At 36.4% G+C, this 17,093-nt stretch overlaps 1 protein-coding gene across 2 annotated transcripts in view; it reads right to left on the reverse strand.

Moving 5' to 3' along the window:
* Positions 1 to 17,093, reverse strand: part of LOC121295995 (cadherin-13-like) — a 620,407-nt gene that overhangs the window by 239,072 nt on the left and 364,242 nt on the right. The gene's annotated exons all lie outside the window — the stretch shown is intronic.

A 17,093-nucleotide genomic window follows, 5' to 3' on the forward strand; every position in this document is an offset into this window, starting at 1 on the left:
TAAACCAGAAGGCCAGAGAGGACTGATTCTATAACCAGTATGACAGTGAAGAGATGGATTTCATTCTCCAATGTACAGAATACAGAGAAGTATGAGATAAATATATTCTCAAGCTGGCAGAAAGAGAAGGAGGTATTCTGATGACAGGGGATGAAGAGGTAGCAGAAATCTAAGAACAATACACATTATTGCAGCCTGACTACTTGTATACATATGTACATTTAATGCATTAACTTTGGTAATGCTTGTATATGACTTGTCATGCCACTCAAGACCATTTACATTTGAATTTTAGAGAGAGGGAGAGATGTAGATATACAATAGGATCAGAAGAATGGGAAACTCAATAAAAACAAAAGGACGTGACTGAAGTATGATTTGATTGTGTACTTCTTTTTTATTAACTTGCGTTGGCGAAATCCTTAGCAGGTGTGCAATCATCCTGAAATTGGCAACTGTAGTGGTGTTTCTATTCCATATGCTTCATTGATAGATGCATAAGCAGGGTATTATGCCTTCCTAATCTGGCTTCAGCAGCATCAAAATATAAATGAGTACAGCCTGGCACTGAGGGATTTGCGTCAACTAATTTCCTGTAGTTTTTCAGCATTCTTTGCAGGCTGGATAACTTTGTTGTGCATTCAAGGTTTACTACGAATAATGTGATAAGCTTTATCCTATTTATTTATTCATTTTTATCTAAATGTCATCCCACCAATGCTCAGCTGGTTCCTAGTAGCTGATTATTCCAAAACCATTGTCAAGTCGTGCATCAAAGGATCCTAGTGATTCAGCATCAGCTGTGTATTGACAACATTACAAAAAAGAGACTTGATGTTGTAAGCACTTTACCAAATACATTTTAAATGTTAAGCTACTTAGTTACTTGCTCCAATTACCTAACTGGACTCATATGCCTCTTGCATCTTCAAAGGATTAGGCATAGGTTTTAAAGACAGTGGTGAATGACTCATTGTCCTTTAGTTAATTTAATGGTATTATAGCTACTCTTTTTCATTAGTTCACAATTATGTGTTCAGGAATGTTCAATTCACTGGTCGATCAACAGACAAGGATTGATTCTCCAGATTTCTAAATTTTAAGAATTGTTTTAATTTCCTGCAGCTTAGTGGATGCTTTGTTTATTTATTTATTTATTTGTATTTTAACTAGCACTGCAGATATTGGTATTTGCAGTTTAGGTAAGTCATACAAAGTCCATATACCTGCTTCTAAATCAAGTTAATTTAGGATTACAGTGGAGTGATTTACTTTAAATATTTATAGTAAAGTCAGCAGTGTTGGAAACTGGTCCCTGTCCATGGTGCTGAAAGAGCGAATCCAAACATCTAGACTAGATTTACTGTAACCTGTGCCAAACAGCTATGAGAAGATAAGAGATATGGGGCCATTTAAGGGAAGCATGTCTAATTTTCCTGCTGGTAGGTGGAGAGTTTGTTTCATTTGTGAAATGTGAATTAGGGTTGAATAATGTTTGAAAAACGTATATATTAATGGGATTTTAATGACTCCAATAAATCTTGGCTACAACAAACCCAACCTTATTAATTAATTATGTGTAGTAAGGGGAAGTGCTCTTCTAATCTGGATTCAGGACATTCAATTCTGCTAACATATAGTGTGATTGCACTGGCCAGCCATTACAATACCTGAATAATCTATAGGGAAAGGCCAATGAAACTATACATTTTAGCTAGTAACACATTATGTAGGAATACATCTTTAAGTGAACCTTCCAAGTTTGTACTTGTTCTGTAAGATGAACAGTTTTATTTACTATGTAAACAATTGAGCAAAATGCACTTCCATGTAAACGCCTTGATAAATCTGACCCGTCTTTCGTGGAACAGACCATGGAAACCATAAGATCTACTTGGAAGGAATACTAACAAGATTAAAATAGATGTAAAGATCACAGGTATTATGATGTTAGATCAATATGACCCCATATTTGTAGTTAATAATACAACACATACATACCTAAAAGTAAAATCTCTAGCTTGAAAATACCTTTTTGTTTGACATATTTCTGTAAACACTGCATAGGTGCGAATGTATTTACTGAAGGAGACAACCTAATAATTTTTTTTCATTACGTCTTGGCTTCCTAGGAGCAAGGCAATTAAAAAAAAGAAAAATCACATATTCTAGGCCTCATATCCTCGCAGGAAGATTTTACAATATGTTGTGCTGGGGACAGATGTTACCATGGTTTAGATAAGGTCTGCAGCTATTCTGTCCAGCTCTGGCAAACTTCATCACAGCCAGTCAGATGGAACAGTCAGTTACCTCCAGTGCAAAATGAAAAGGGATTTTCTATTTACTATCTGAGCTTGCATTAAATTCTGATTACTCCTTCAAGTCACTTTCCTTTACAGTATTAACCTGAATTATTTCAATTAACTTTGTTGAGGGGATTTGTGGCTCACTGGATTTTTACAGATACAAAGCATTTAACCTTTGGGACTTCAGTTCCATTTCTAATCAGGCTGCTATTGACACACAGCATCCCATGGCTATAAGATGTTCCTGTTGAAAAGGTATGATGTCCTATTTCCAATCCCCTTTTACTCTCAAAAGAAAATATAATCCTATTTTATTTTTTTGTCATTTACACCATCCCTTCAAAGTAAAGCAAGTAAACTGAGACAATTTACCAAATAAAAAAATACCTATTGCACCAAGTGCTTCTTTCTAAACTGCAGGATCAACAGAATGCATTTAAGGAATGACTTCATAAAATATACATTACGGTAGTTTTAATACAGTGGTTTGCAGAACTATTCGCCCCCTGCAAAGATTTCACATTTTGTTGGCACCTGAGTGTATTCCACAACGCTTTCAAATTAGACTTTATATGTAGACTCTACACAAACTACTCCACATTCATAAAGTTAAAAAATGCATATAAAATATAAATAAGTAAGATTTACAGAGAAAAACAGATTAATCTCAGTTGCACAAGTATTCAACCCCTTTGCTACTGCTGCCTTAAATCAGCTCAGGTGCAAATTATTTGTTTGAAAGATCACACATTTAGTGAAGTGGTTTCAGGCTGTGTGTTCTCAAACTGGTTTAACTTGTAGAGAATTTCCCTCAAGTATATAAAGATTTTCAAGCTGCATCTCACATAGAGATCCAACAAAGCAACCATGAAGACCAAGGAGCTTTTGAAACAGATCAGGGATAAAGTGGTAGAGAGGCACAGAGCAGGAGAAGGTTACAAGAAAATTTCAAAGACACTGATTATCCCTCTGGGCACAGTGAAGTCCATCATTAAGAAATGGAAGATACATCATACCACCCAGACACTACCCAGATCAGGTCGCCCTCCCAAACTGAGCAGCCAGGCAAGCAGAAAACTGGTTTGGGATGTCACTCTGAAGCCAACAATGACCTTGAGAGATCTGCAAAGTTCTGTGTCCCTACACAAATCTGGCCTGTACGGATGGGTGGCAAGAAAGAAGCCATTACTCAAAAATCCTCATCTTAAAGCATATATGGAGTTTGCGAAAAAGCATGTAGATGATACTGCAGACGTGGAAAAAGGTTTTGTTGTCAGACGAGACAAAAATTTTATTTTTTGGTCTAAATTCCAGCATTACATCTGGCGCAAGCCCGACACTGTACATCACCCAGTCAACACTGGTGGTGGCAGCATCATGTTATGAGGATATTTCTCTTCAGCAGGGACTGGGAAGCTTGTCAGGATATAGGGGAGAATGGATGGTACAAAATACAGGCGAATCATTGAGAAAAGCCTGTTTGAGTCAGCCAACTGGGGAGGAAATTCAAATTTCAGTAGGGCAATGATCCGAAGCCGAAGACACACGGGAGTGGTTGAAAAAGAAGAGAATTATTATTCTTGAGTGTCCCAGTCAAAGTCCTGACTTGAATCATATAAAAAATTTATGGCGAGACTTGAAGATTACAGTCAATCGACGATCTCCAACAAACTTATCAGAAGTGGAGTAATTTTTCCGTGAACAATGGGCAAAAATTTCACCATCCTACTGTGCAAAGCTAGTAGAGACCTACCCAAAAAGACTCATTACCAGTAATTGCTGCAAAATGTGCTTCTATCAAGTATTGACTTAAGGGTCTGAATACTTATGCAACCAGCAAATTTCATTTTGTACATTTTCTTTGTAAGTTTTGCTGACATTTAAGCTCCTCATGTAACAGTGTTCAATTTAACCACTACAGCTTTGAATAAAAAATGTTTGTTTGAAAAACTGTTTACAAATTATTTGTAATTCAACAAAATGTGACATTATTGGTAGGGGGTGAATACTTCTGCAAACCACTATATACATATTCTTTGTTTATTAGATTCACTTTCTATGATTTACTGTTTCAGTAGTCATATCTTTAACTATTTTTTTTAAAAAATTCAGACGTTTAAATATATATATATATATATATATATATATATATATATATATATATATATATATATATATATATATATATATATATATATATATATATATATATATATATATACTCCTACACCAAAGATATGAATGCAATAATAAACATAACCAGAAAGGTAGTTAATTAGCTGGGCAACAATTACCATTAATTACCACTGCTGTCAAGATATCACCAGGTAATTTCATATTCACTTTACAAGCCTCAACCCTAACCTCATCACTATTAATAGTTATTACTGTATAATTATAGATAATTACCTCTTTCATTAAACTGTAATTAGTGGTAATTGTTGCCCGGTTGCTGTAAAAACAAGAATTCTTTAGGGAACATTTCTGTACTTAAGAAATTTTTCCCATGAAAATTAAATGTAATTTATAATATGTGGTTTTATTAATAATATATATATATTATATATATATATATATAATATATATAGATATATATATCTATATATACTTATATATTCTTATAATTTGAGAATACAACATGAATATTGTAAGATATTTTGTAAGGGCCAGCAACATGAAAAGGCTGAATTGATTAGGGTTAACTTTGGTATAAATATATTGATTCCTGTCTCATGAAAAAGACTAGTGCAGGTGATGCATTATAATGATCGTTATCAAACTGCCCTTACGTGCCCTCTCTTCTAAAACAAAACAGTGACACATTTAAACAAAGCATTTGCTTTGATTTATGATGCAAGAGTTTGTGTTTGTTTTGATAAGATGCAATATGTTATCAGCATGAAAGAGAGCAAAAGAAATATGAAAGGCTTGTGAAGGATTTCAAATGCAGCAATAGATTTTTGCTTGAGCCACAGTAAAGTGTATTCTAGAAGATAAATATTTATCTCTACTGGTAATGTACAGGTTTCTAGATAACCTATGAGTGCTTTATTCAATGCATAGTAATAAAGCAATCTAAACAGCAGCAATATAAAAAATTTAGTTATTTAGCCCCAATCTGTATAAATTAAGTTGAAATGCAAATGTTTAAATAGCCATCCCTGGTACGCAAAGGCAAGAGACTAAAACTAAAACATAAACTATAAGAAGATGCCATATTTTTTTAGTGTTAATGTCTTTGTGATGTTCACTGTTGTTGCCAGCAGTGACTAGAGATGTACAGAATGACCATCTTGTAGCTAGCTATATTCCAGGGATGAAAATAAAACTACCATTGCATAGCAGTTTGATCCAGTCTTGGTTTAACTATGGGTTTAATAAGACATACCTGAGCTTGTTATCTATACACTTTGACTAACCAAGCCTATATTAAAACCGGGAATGGGGAGAACTGCTATGCATTAGGAGTCTTGTGTTCATCCCTGTAATCAGCCAGGCTACAGATGGCACAGACTAATTGTAACCATCTTTAACCATAACGAGCAATTTAGAAGAGAGCTCTTCAGATCTTTCAATGTTTTATAGACATTTGGCTGCTGTAGTTTCATAGTGTTGTCACATACTCATCTACATTAAGTTTTATATATCGTTCTAATGACAGAAAACTTGGTTATCAAGGGACTTTAATGTTGTATTTAATGTACATATATTTTAATAATTTGTCTAGTGAAGTCCAATGTAAGTTAATGGCTCAGCAGGGATTGTTTTTATTAAAGTGGGTACTTCACATTACACATAAGACTTCTAGGTGAACAGTTTGTCCAGTTGTACTGCAATTATTAAGTATTTATTTATTTATTTAAATTTTTTCTTCCCAAAACTTTAAACTGCTGCTTGGAAGCTGTGTGACTGATCAGGTTCTGACTTGGCAGTTAACAAGCTGGATACACAGTGTTGGGGTCGTTACTGATAAAAAGTAATGTATTAGCTGTTATTCGTTTCTTGAGAAAAAAGTAATAATATTAGCATTACATATTAGTTAATTTAAAAAAAAAAATTAGCACTCTATATTACTTGTTATATTACCCACTACATTCCTTCCTTTTGCCCTGCGAAACAATTGTGAATAATCTCCATAGACTGGTGATGCGTTTTCTAAATGTATGTCAAACAAATAAACTTTAAGGCTGTGGGTTACCTTAGCTCTCGGGTCAGTAGCATAGACAACTGCAAATGAATCAGGCTGGCCAATTTTATCTTGCTTCCACTCAAGTTTTGTTAATCAGCAACTTCATTACAAAGGCTCAGCAATAATATTAAACAAAGTGATCTGCCAGTAGTATGTTCTAAACTGTGTTACAATTAAAACAGTTAATAAAAATAAAATAGAAGCACAGTGAGGATGGTTGCGCACTCCACAACATCTCCTGCACAAACTTACATTCCTCACATGATTCTCATTAGCTAAGGAGGCTATTAAGGTTCAAAATAAATTAATGCTGTAAAAACAAACTAAATATTGCAATTTGCTAGCTTCATTATAACAGTTCACAAAACTAACAGCACTTTAATTGAGATAGCCTTTCAATATATATGAAGGTAGACATTAAAATAGTGACACTTATCTCTAACTAGCCAATATCAGAAAACAATAAAATAAAAAAGCAGAAATCTTGGCAAAGGCTTATCACTGTTGTCTGTATTAAACTACATGAACTTTGAACAAAAACAAGTTTTTGAATACGTCCTCATTTTTACTGTGCATGCATTTCCTTCAAATCATAGGTTCAACATTTAGTTTAAAAATCCAAGTAGTCTTTGTTGTATCGCATCAATTGCAGTATACTGCAAGGCACAGGGTTATTTTCTTGATACCGGTAGGCTATATTCTTTTAATTACCAAACAAGTCCAAGTGGTGCCGCTGCATAGACATTACGCGCTGTGTGTACTTGTACAGTGATTTTGATATGGCGCACATAAGTAAATAAGTCTTATTGAATTTACTGCTGCTTGCTTCCGATTTAAACACCACATCATTTAGATGTAGAACATATAATGTAATGAGAAAACAGTTGTTTATTTTTTACGGAAAGTAACTGTAATATTATTACTCAAATAAAATTCTAACACATTAAATTAACTAGTTATTAAGAAATGAAATATTATTATAGTAGCACATTACGTTACTTAGTATTACCCCAACTCTGTGGATACATTGGCTTTCAGATGCTGAAAAAATTGTGCTGCTGCGTCCCTGCAATTGGCGTTCTGACTCATTTTTAGATAAAACCTTTCAAAATCTTCTTCGGAACTGGTGAAGCGATTGATCTGACACTTGGTGTTGCTGTGATACAATTCAATGTAAAATGACTGCCACAAATTTCACCGAAACACGCCCTTAACTGCTGTCTGATAACCATCTGACCAACAGACTCCAAACTTGGTAGGCATCGTTCCAGTGACAGCGGAATACAAAATGGTTATGTTTCGGTGAAATCATTTGGCTGCCACTCCTACATTTTCTTCTTATATTTAAAACTGCTTCAGTTTAAAAACAGTTCACTTGATTAAATCCTAACTTGAAAACCATCGTGCTTGTGTCAGTACAATTTACATGGCATTTGTGCGTTAAACAAGATGGCCACCTTGTCGCATTTTTGGAAAAAAAAACTTTCAGAATCTTCTGTGGAACTGTTGAAGTTGCTGATTTTAAACTTGGCACATTGAGAACTAAACACGCTTAGACGGGTACTGATACTGGGGCTTTGGAGCCGTAAAACTGCCTGGCAGTTCTAGTTATTATTATTATTATTATTATTATTATTATTATTATTATTGCATCATACTACTACAGCTATGGCCAAGAATTTTGCACCTAAAATTTAATTTTTAAAAAAGAAACAATATGAATATAATTTAGATCTTTTTTTTGACATTATGTAATCAAAGACTACAATATCACAAAAGTGTACCAGAAGCCATGTTGGTTTTCAAAATGTCATATTTTTCCAAATCAACGTATTTATTCCAAATCATCATTAGCACAAGGAAGAAACACCATTTACAATTCTAAAAGGAATACTAAATGGCCCTTAATGAAATGTCAGAATTGTTTACTTCTGGTTAGGAAACATTATCGTGTGAGATTTTACTCTCTGAAGAAAATAATTATGCTAGTGAGGATTCCGAGTAAAAGCGCCTTGAAAATCTAAACCTTTGCTTCGATGCACTTAGGTTTTCTGTGAGCTAAGAAAATACTAAAAACAACACAAATCTTTAAATAACATTTCACTGTCTTGTAGAGTGTTTTCTGAACTCCAGTCTCCTGTCTCTGGGGTGTCTGTTTAATCTGGACTGGCTGACCAATAGAGTGTTTTTAGTGTAAGCTTGGTGAAATGCATCTTGACCCCTGCCAATACCATGTAGCCAAACAATTTTACTGCAAAACTCCTCACTGTTAAAGTAATCTGTGTGTATCTAAAGTCTGTCATTTAGTATGCTTGTAATTCAAAAGTTATATAGACCGATTTAACCAATCAGATGTGTGTGTGCTTTTGACGTGTAATAAACACTATTATAACATAGGTAATGGAGGCGCTTATAAAAAGGTCTTGCATATAAATCAAATTCGTACCTAACTCAAACTAATTGGTTTCAGATTAACAAACTTCTTTTAATGAGGTTTTGTGACAGAGAGCGACACTGTACAACAGGAACTGTGTGCCTCGTACTGAATGGTTGGGCAATTCATTCCAGGAGAAGTCGGAAGTCGGCCATTTAGGAAGGGGGTGGCGTCACAGTACCAGGAGTCATCACCCTAGTACAGTGAGTGAAGTTTCAGTCATGAATTGGAGGAGACATGATTAAACTGACTATTGGAGGGGGTGGGTCTTAGGGTACACCATAATCAGTTCCTTTGTTGTGGTTAATGGAAGGTGTTTTTGTTTGTTTTAAATAACAGTGTTTGTCTGTCTTTGCCAGACAGCTAATATACGAATATGGGAGCTGCCGCTTCAAACCATTCATAAACCTGGACTTCACTGCATCTGTAGACAAGCACCACACCTGCACCTAGAGCACACATTGTCTGGAGATGTGTCTGAATCTGAGTTGTGTGTCTGTTTTTTTGTATTATTATTTCGGGACTGCAACCCCTTGGTTTATACGCAAGCAATACCCATAGCTGGGTATAGTCAGCATTTATTAAATGGTCAAAGGGACTGGAAAAAGAAAATAAAATTATCTTGAACCTTGAACTTTGTGCTTGTCATTGTCTTTTACTCTTTCACTGATAGACTGCTACCCACACGTTCACATGTTTATATTCTCTGTTAATTTTAATTGTTATATGTGCGTTATCTGTTTTTTCTTCGACATGTTTTATTTTTACTTGCTGAGATATCTCTGAAAGTGAATTGCTTGAGTTTTATAACCCACCGCAGTTAAATGGTCATGTTTGTTCACTGCTGCTGTGGGCAGTTCAAAGCTAGGCTAAAGATTATCTGTTGAGTGAGTCTTTTTGAAAAATTCAGTGCAGAAATTGATCCAAGTTATATAGATTGTTTTTGTAAACTCAGTTGGAACCATTTTAAGCGACTATTTGGTGTGCAAGATTTATGTTTCAGGGGATGTCATTTTAAATTCAATTTTATATCCTATTTGTCAACACAGCAAGGTTTTTAAATGCTCCAGACACCTTCCTTTAAATGAGCTGATTCTAAACAGTAGTACTGTGTCAGCAATGAGTTGTGTAGAGGCTTTAGACAGCATAACTGTTAATCTTGCCCATCAAACATAACACAACAAATAATAAAAAAGCAGATTTTAAAATTGAGTGTGCATTGACCTCAGATAAAAAGTGTCAGTGAAACAGCAGCAAATATAATATTAACGCTATCAGCATATTAACCTACCTCCCCTGCCCACACATAAGTACACATTTGATAGCCAGACATGCTTACAGCCACCTCGATATCCTCCCAGTTTCTGACAATAATGTGTGCTACAGAATGTCTTTAGATTAATTGTAACTGGATAAGAGCTTCTCTAGAGCTTCTCTGTGCTGCACCAACTTATATCCTCAAGAACGTGCTTATCTATCAGTTCGAGAATGTTTAATTTAACTAATATGCACAGTGATGATATTAAGTACCTGATTGTGTATTGTTTCTACATGTTGGTATTAATCAATGTGTTTGAACATTGTTTCCTAAATACAGAGGTGCAGGAGAATTGATGTAGCATTAGGGCTTGTACTGTCTTGTACTTATTCGAACACATTTTGTATTATTTTAACATGAGCTAATATCATTTTTTATAATCCAGTGACAGAAGTTCATGCCCAGGTATATTGCAGTATTACCACTTTGCTGTGTAACCTGTTGTGGTATTGTTACGTGTTGTTCCTGCACTGAAGCAGGCAGACAGGCAGGTGAGAGTCGGAATGCAGTGAAACACACCTGCACGGCGCTCAGTATTATTAACTCAAAACAAAAAATCAAACAATAATTTCAATGTCAGCAATGGTAGCACACTGAGAACAGTACAAGACTGTAAAAACACTCAAAATAAAACAACAAATTATAAATCAAAGGTGACGTGAAAACGACCGGCCTTTCAGCAGCCCCCATCACAGTGATCGCTATGTTTTTATACTGACGCTCCGCTGAGATACGCCCACCTGCCTGCTGGAACAGCCGATTGCTTTCAGCTGCTGTTCCACGAAGACAGGTAATCGTCCCAGGCAGAGCATCACAGCAGCTAAACAATGAATTAAATTAATCTATTAACAATGAACCCAAAAACATACAATAAAAAACATATTTCCCATGTGCAGGGCTGACGCCCTACCAAACCTGTTTAATATTTTTTTTAATGTAAAAATATGTGCTGTACAGGTTATGTAATATGACAGATGTTAAACAGTGTTACAGTATACATTTTTAATTGATAGGCCCTTAACTGTTACATCAGTAGATGCACCATAAACACGGTGTCCCACGAATGTTGAGCACGTTTATTTTTCCAAAAACTTAAAAAAGTATTAGGTGTTATTTTTCATAGCTAGTGAATGTTAATCAGTGTTTTACAATTTGTTGAATGTAATATTTGACTATTATATATAAAGTCACCTCTGTTTTGAATCTTGTGCAGTTGTGCTGAATTAATATTAAATGTGTTCATTATTCACGGGAAACCCTATATAATCACCATATACCACTAACAGTATGTTTACGTACAGGCTAATATTTTATTATTCAGAATACTCAGTATTACAAATAATTACTAATAAGTATAGCACATTGTGACAGAAAGACAATGATTCTTGGTGGTAAATCTCCCTCCAGACTTGTGAGAGCACTAAGTAACTGGAACAGAATACTCTGGACTACTTGACCTGATACTTTGTTCAGAGGGTTAAAAGGAAGTCGATCATGTAGAAAAGAGACAGAGCTTCGGTACACTAATTCATTGACCCAGAGGGCAAATGATGTGGCAGCTGCAGATCATAAAAAACAGCTCCAATCGTCAAGAGTGACGGTGTAAATAAGGGTCGAAGTAATGTTATCTGTTCCATCGTTTTGGTTGTGTTATTGACCTGGAAGCACCTGTAGTGTTGTTTGAAATAAATAGTAAGTGTTTGCTTGTATTGTCAATTGTTGAGTCTATTCACTAGATGGCTAACATGTTCCAGAGCTGTCACCAGAAGCCAGCATAAGCCCAGAAACGCACTTCATTTGTACCACTGTAAATCTGTATTGCACCACAGTCATGAATTCACGTACTAACCGGACTTGGGTGTGTGTTTTGTGTTTATTGTGGGGATATAAGAACGGGACTATTATTTCGGGACCAGCTTGGGGGATTATAAATGTAAGTAATATATGCCGCTGTATTACTTACCAGCATTATTATTTCCTGTTTGTTTCACTGTCAGGCACTGGACAAAAACAACTAATAAAAACAAACCTTTTCAGCTGTATTACAATTGTCTGTCTGTTCTTTAATCACCTGCACCTGCACACTATTAACCACTTTGCCACACATATCTGTAAAAAGATCAGCAGTATTCCAAATATGAGTACTACGAGAAATATATGAGATTATTACGCTACAAGGTTACACACACTATATAATTGTATAATTGACTGTATATATTATTGTCACAGATGGCTTGAGTGATGCGTGTGGGTGGTGACGTCAGTTTCAGGAAGGAACACACAACTATATATTTTAAATTACATGTGATACACAGACCCATTTACATCCCATGTAGCAATACCTATACAAAAACACAACACACAACACACACATGGGCAGGGCATACTGCCACAATTATGTATTTGGATTTATTTATAAAACATTACCCATTTATAAACATAAGAACATAAGAACAAGTTTACAAACGAGAGGGGGCCATTCGGCCCATCTTGCTCGTTTGGTTGTTAGTAGCTTATTGATCTCAGAATCTCATCAAGCAGCTTCTTGAAGGATCCCAGGGTGTCAGCTTCAACAACATTACTGGGGAGTTGATTCCAGACCCTATCAATTCTCTATGTAAAAAAGTGCCACCTATTTTCTGTTCTGAATGCCCCTTTGTCTAATCTCCATTTGTGACCCCTGGTCCTTGGTTCTTTTTTCAGGCTGAAAAAGTCCCTTGGGTCGACACTGTCAATAACTTTTAGAATTTGGAATGCTTGAATTAGGTCGCCACATAGTCTTCTTTGTTCAAGACTGAACAGATTCAATTCTTTTAGCCTGTCTGCATATGACATGCCTTTTAAGCCCGGAATAATTCTGGTCGCTCTTCTTTGCACTCTTTCTAGAGCAGCAATATCTTTTTTATAGCGAGGTGACCAGAACTGCACACAATATTCAAGATGAGGTCTTACGAGTGCATTGTACAGTTTTAACATTACTTCCCTTGATTTAAATTCAACACTTTTCACAATGTATCCGAGCACCTTGTTAGCCTTTTTTATAGCTTCCCCACATTGTCTAGATTAAGACATTTCTGAGTCAACAAAAACGCCTAGGTCTTTTTCATAGATTCCTTCTCCAATTGCAGTATCTCCCATATGATATTTATAATGTACATTTTTATTTCCTGCGTGCAGTACCTTACACTTTTCTCTATTAAATGTCATTTGCCATGTGTCTGCCCAGTTCTGAATCTTGTCTAGATCATTTTGAATGACCTTTGCTGCTGCAACAGTGTTTGCCACTCCTCCTACTTTTGTGTCGTCTGCAAATTTAACAAGTTTGCTTACTATACCAGAATCTAAATCATTAATGTAGATTAGGAATAGCAGAGGACCTAATACTGATCCCTGTGGTACACCACTGCTTACCACACTCCATTCTGAGGTTTTTTTCACTAATAAGTACTTTCTGTTTTCTACATGTTAACCACTCCCTAGACACAATCTCTCTTTCCTAAAACCATGTTGACTGTCTCCCAGGACCCTGTTACCATAAAGGTAATTTTCCGTTTTGGATCTTATTTTAGTTTCCATAAGTTTGCATATAATAGAAGTCAGGCTTACTGGTCTGTAGTTACCTGGTTCAGTTTTGTTTCCCTTTTTGTGGATCGGTATTACATTTGCAATTTTCCAGTCTGTCGGTACCACCCCTGTGTCAAGAGACTTCTGCATGATCTTGGTTAGCGATTTGTAAATTACTTCTTTCATTTCTTTGAGTACTACTGGGAGGATCTCATCTGGCCCATGGGATTTGTTTATTTTAAGAGCTCCTAGTCCCTTTAACACTTCTGCCTCAGTTATGCTAAAGTTACATAAAACTGGATAGGAACTGGATGACATGTGGGGCATGTTGTCAGTATCTTCCTTTGTAAAAACTTGTGAAAAGTAATCATTTAATATATTTGCTATTTTTTTTTCTTCATCTACGATTTTGCCATTTGTATCTCTTAAACATTTAATCTCCTCTTTGAATGCTCGCTTGCTGTTGTAATATTGGAAAAACATTTTGGAATTGGTTTTAGCTCCCTTAGCAATGTTCATTTCTATTTCTCTCTTGGCCTTTCTAACTTCCTTTTTGACTTGCATTTGCAGTTCTGTGTACTCTTTCTGCGGACTTTCTTTTTGGTCCCTATTAAATGCTCTGTAAAGTGCCTTTTTTCGCTGAATATTTTTTTTAATTGATCTATTAAACCATTTTGGCAATTTAGTTTTACATTTAAATGTGTCTACTTTAGGGATGTAATTGTTTTGCGCCTCTAGTACTACATTTTTGAAGAACAACCATCCTTCTTCTGTGGGTGTTTTCTCCATTTTACTCCAATCTACTTCTGTTAGTCTCTGTTTCATACCTTCATAGTTTGCTTTTCTAAAATTGTAAACCTTAGCTTTAGTCATTACTTTTGGGGTTTTAAAAAACACTTCAAATGAGACCATGTTGTGGTCTGAGTTTGCCAGTGGTTCTCTGACGGCTGTTTTAGTTATTCTATCTTCGTTATTTGAAAAGACTAAATCAAGGCATGCCTCCCTTCTAGTCGGTGCCTTGACAAATTGTGTTAGGAAGCAGTCATTTGTCATTTCCACCATTTCTATTTCATCCTACATGCTACCCACCGGGTTTTCCCATTTTATTTGGGGGAAGTTGAAATCCCCCATTAGTATGGCTTCTCCTTTGCTACATGCATTTCTAATGTCATTGTATAACAGATTATTGTGCTCACCGTCTGAATCTGGCGGTCTATAGCATGCTCCTATTATTATGCCCTTTGAATTTTTGTCCATTATTCTGACCCATATTGATTCGGTTTTATTTTCTTTGTCCAGGTTTAACACCTGGGCTTCAAGACTGTTTCTTATGTATAGCGCTACCCCTCCTCCTCTTCTGTCCTGCCTGTCTTTCCTATACAGTGTATACCCACAAGTATTATATTCGTCCCCATCACTCTCAGACAACCACGTTTCTGTAACACCTATCACATCATAGTTACCTGTTAGTGCAGTAGCTTCAAGTTCTAGAATTTTGTTTCTGATACTTCTAGCATTTAGATAAATACATTTAATGGTTGTCTTACCTGAGTTGTTGTTCTTGTTTTGATGCGGTCTCCCTTCTGTTTTTTTGTTGATTTCTCCCCCCTTCCTTTCTAGTTTAAATGCTTCTGAACCTGCTCGAGGATCTTTTCTCCAAGTAGACTGGTTCCCTTGTTATTTAAGTGCAGTCCATCCCGTCTATACAGATAGTCCTCGTTGTAGAATGTGGTCCAATGATCAAGATAGGTGAAGCCTTCCCGTGTGCACCACATCTTCAGCCATGCGTTTTGATTAATTATTTCCAGCTGTCCATATGGTCCTTTGCAAGGTGCCGGTAGTATACCAGAAAATACCACAGTTTTGGTTTTCTCTTTTAATTTCCTTCCTAGCTCTCTGAATTTGTTTTGCAGGGATTTTGGTCTGTCTCTTCCAATGTTGTTTGTACCGATGTGGACGACTACTACCGGGTCGTCTCCTGTTCATTCTAGGAGCCTGTCCACGTTCTCAGTGATATGCTTGACCGAGGCTCCCGGAAGGCAGCACACTGTTGTAGTAATGGGGTCCAAACTGTGAATTGAACTTGCTGTGTTTCTCAATATGGAGTCCCCAACAATCATGACCTCCCTTCTTTTTGCTGTCTGGTCACCACTGTCAATGGGGTCCTGGATGTTGTTCCTTTCATTCTCTTGTTGTTGGTTCTGCTCATCAAAATTCTGAAGTGACTCAAATTTGTTGGTTGTTTTGATTTCTGGTGGTTGTGTTTGACCAAGTTTCTTTTTTTCCCTGCTTCTGCCTACCTGAACCCAGCTGTTCTGACCTTCTATCTCCTTGGTGGCTTTCAGTCTGTTAGGGGTGATGCAGACTTCCATGAATTGTGGGTGTGCCAATTCCTCAAGATCCTATTGCTGTCTCATTTCTTCCAGCTCCATTTCTAGCATACTTACTAGTTTATGCAAATCCTGGATCGCGCGGCACTTTACGCACACTTGGTTTAGCTCCGCTGAGTTTTCTCGGATTTCCTACATCAAGCAGGTGTCACAGATTACTGGCTTGAAGATTTTGAGGGTTTTTTTTTAAGTTTAGTTTCTTTTGCAGCCGCCAACCTGCTTTCAAACTGCTTCTAAACTGTTCTGTACTTTTCCACGCCTGTACTTCTCCCACTCGCTGTCGCTTCCACTCGCTGTCGCTGGGAAGACTGCCTCGTTTAACTGTGTTGTTCTGCTGTGCTGTTGGCTCCTCCCCTCACCCGTGTCTCAGAACGGCGCTGAATTTGAATCAGCTACTCCGAATTTCAGCTTGTTTGTTATCAGTAAAAACACACGCGGCTGTTTGACCTTGAGCTGCTGCTGTGTTTCCCCAGTGTCCTTTGTTTTCTGATTAAAGCAATTCAAGATGCAATTTCTCCTTACTGCTTCTAAACTGCTCTGTACTTTTCCACGCCTGTACTTCTCCCACTCGCTGTCGCTTCCACTCGCTGTCGCTAGTACTCAAAGAAATGAAATGTGTTAAACTATACAGTGTCCTGCACCAAGAACAATGTTAAGTTTCTCATACTATTATGTGAAGATACTTTGGTAAACTGGATGATTCTTGTAATTTACCTGATTTGCCACTGTACGAATCTCAGTTACGACCGATGTCTCATTATTTTTTGTACCCTTTTCTCATCTTTGCTTCTTTGGAAAAGGATGAATATATGTTTTTTCTTGGAATCTCATTGAGAATCGAACACACAACAACGCAACACCATATTTCTCTCTGACTACAACTACACTGCAG

The sequence above is a fragment of the Polyodon spathula genome, chromosome 21 (genome assembly GCF_017654505.1).
Source record: "Polyodon spathula isolate WHYD16114869_AA chromosome 21, ASM1765450v1, whole genome shotgun sequence".
Classification (NCBI taxonomy): Eukaryota; Metazoa; Chordata; class Actinopteri; order Acipenseriformes; family Polyodontidae; genus Polyodon; species Polyodon spathula.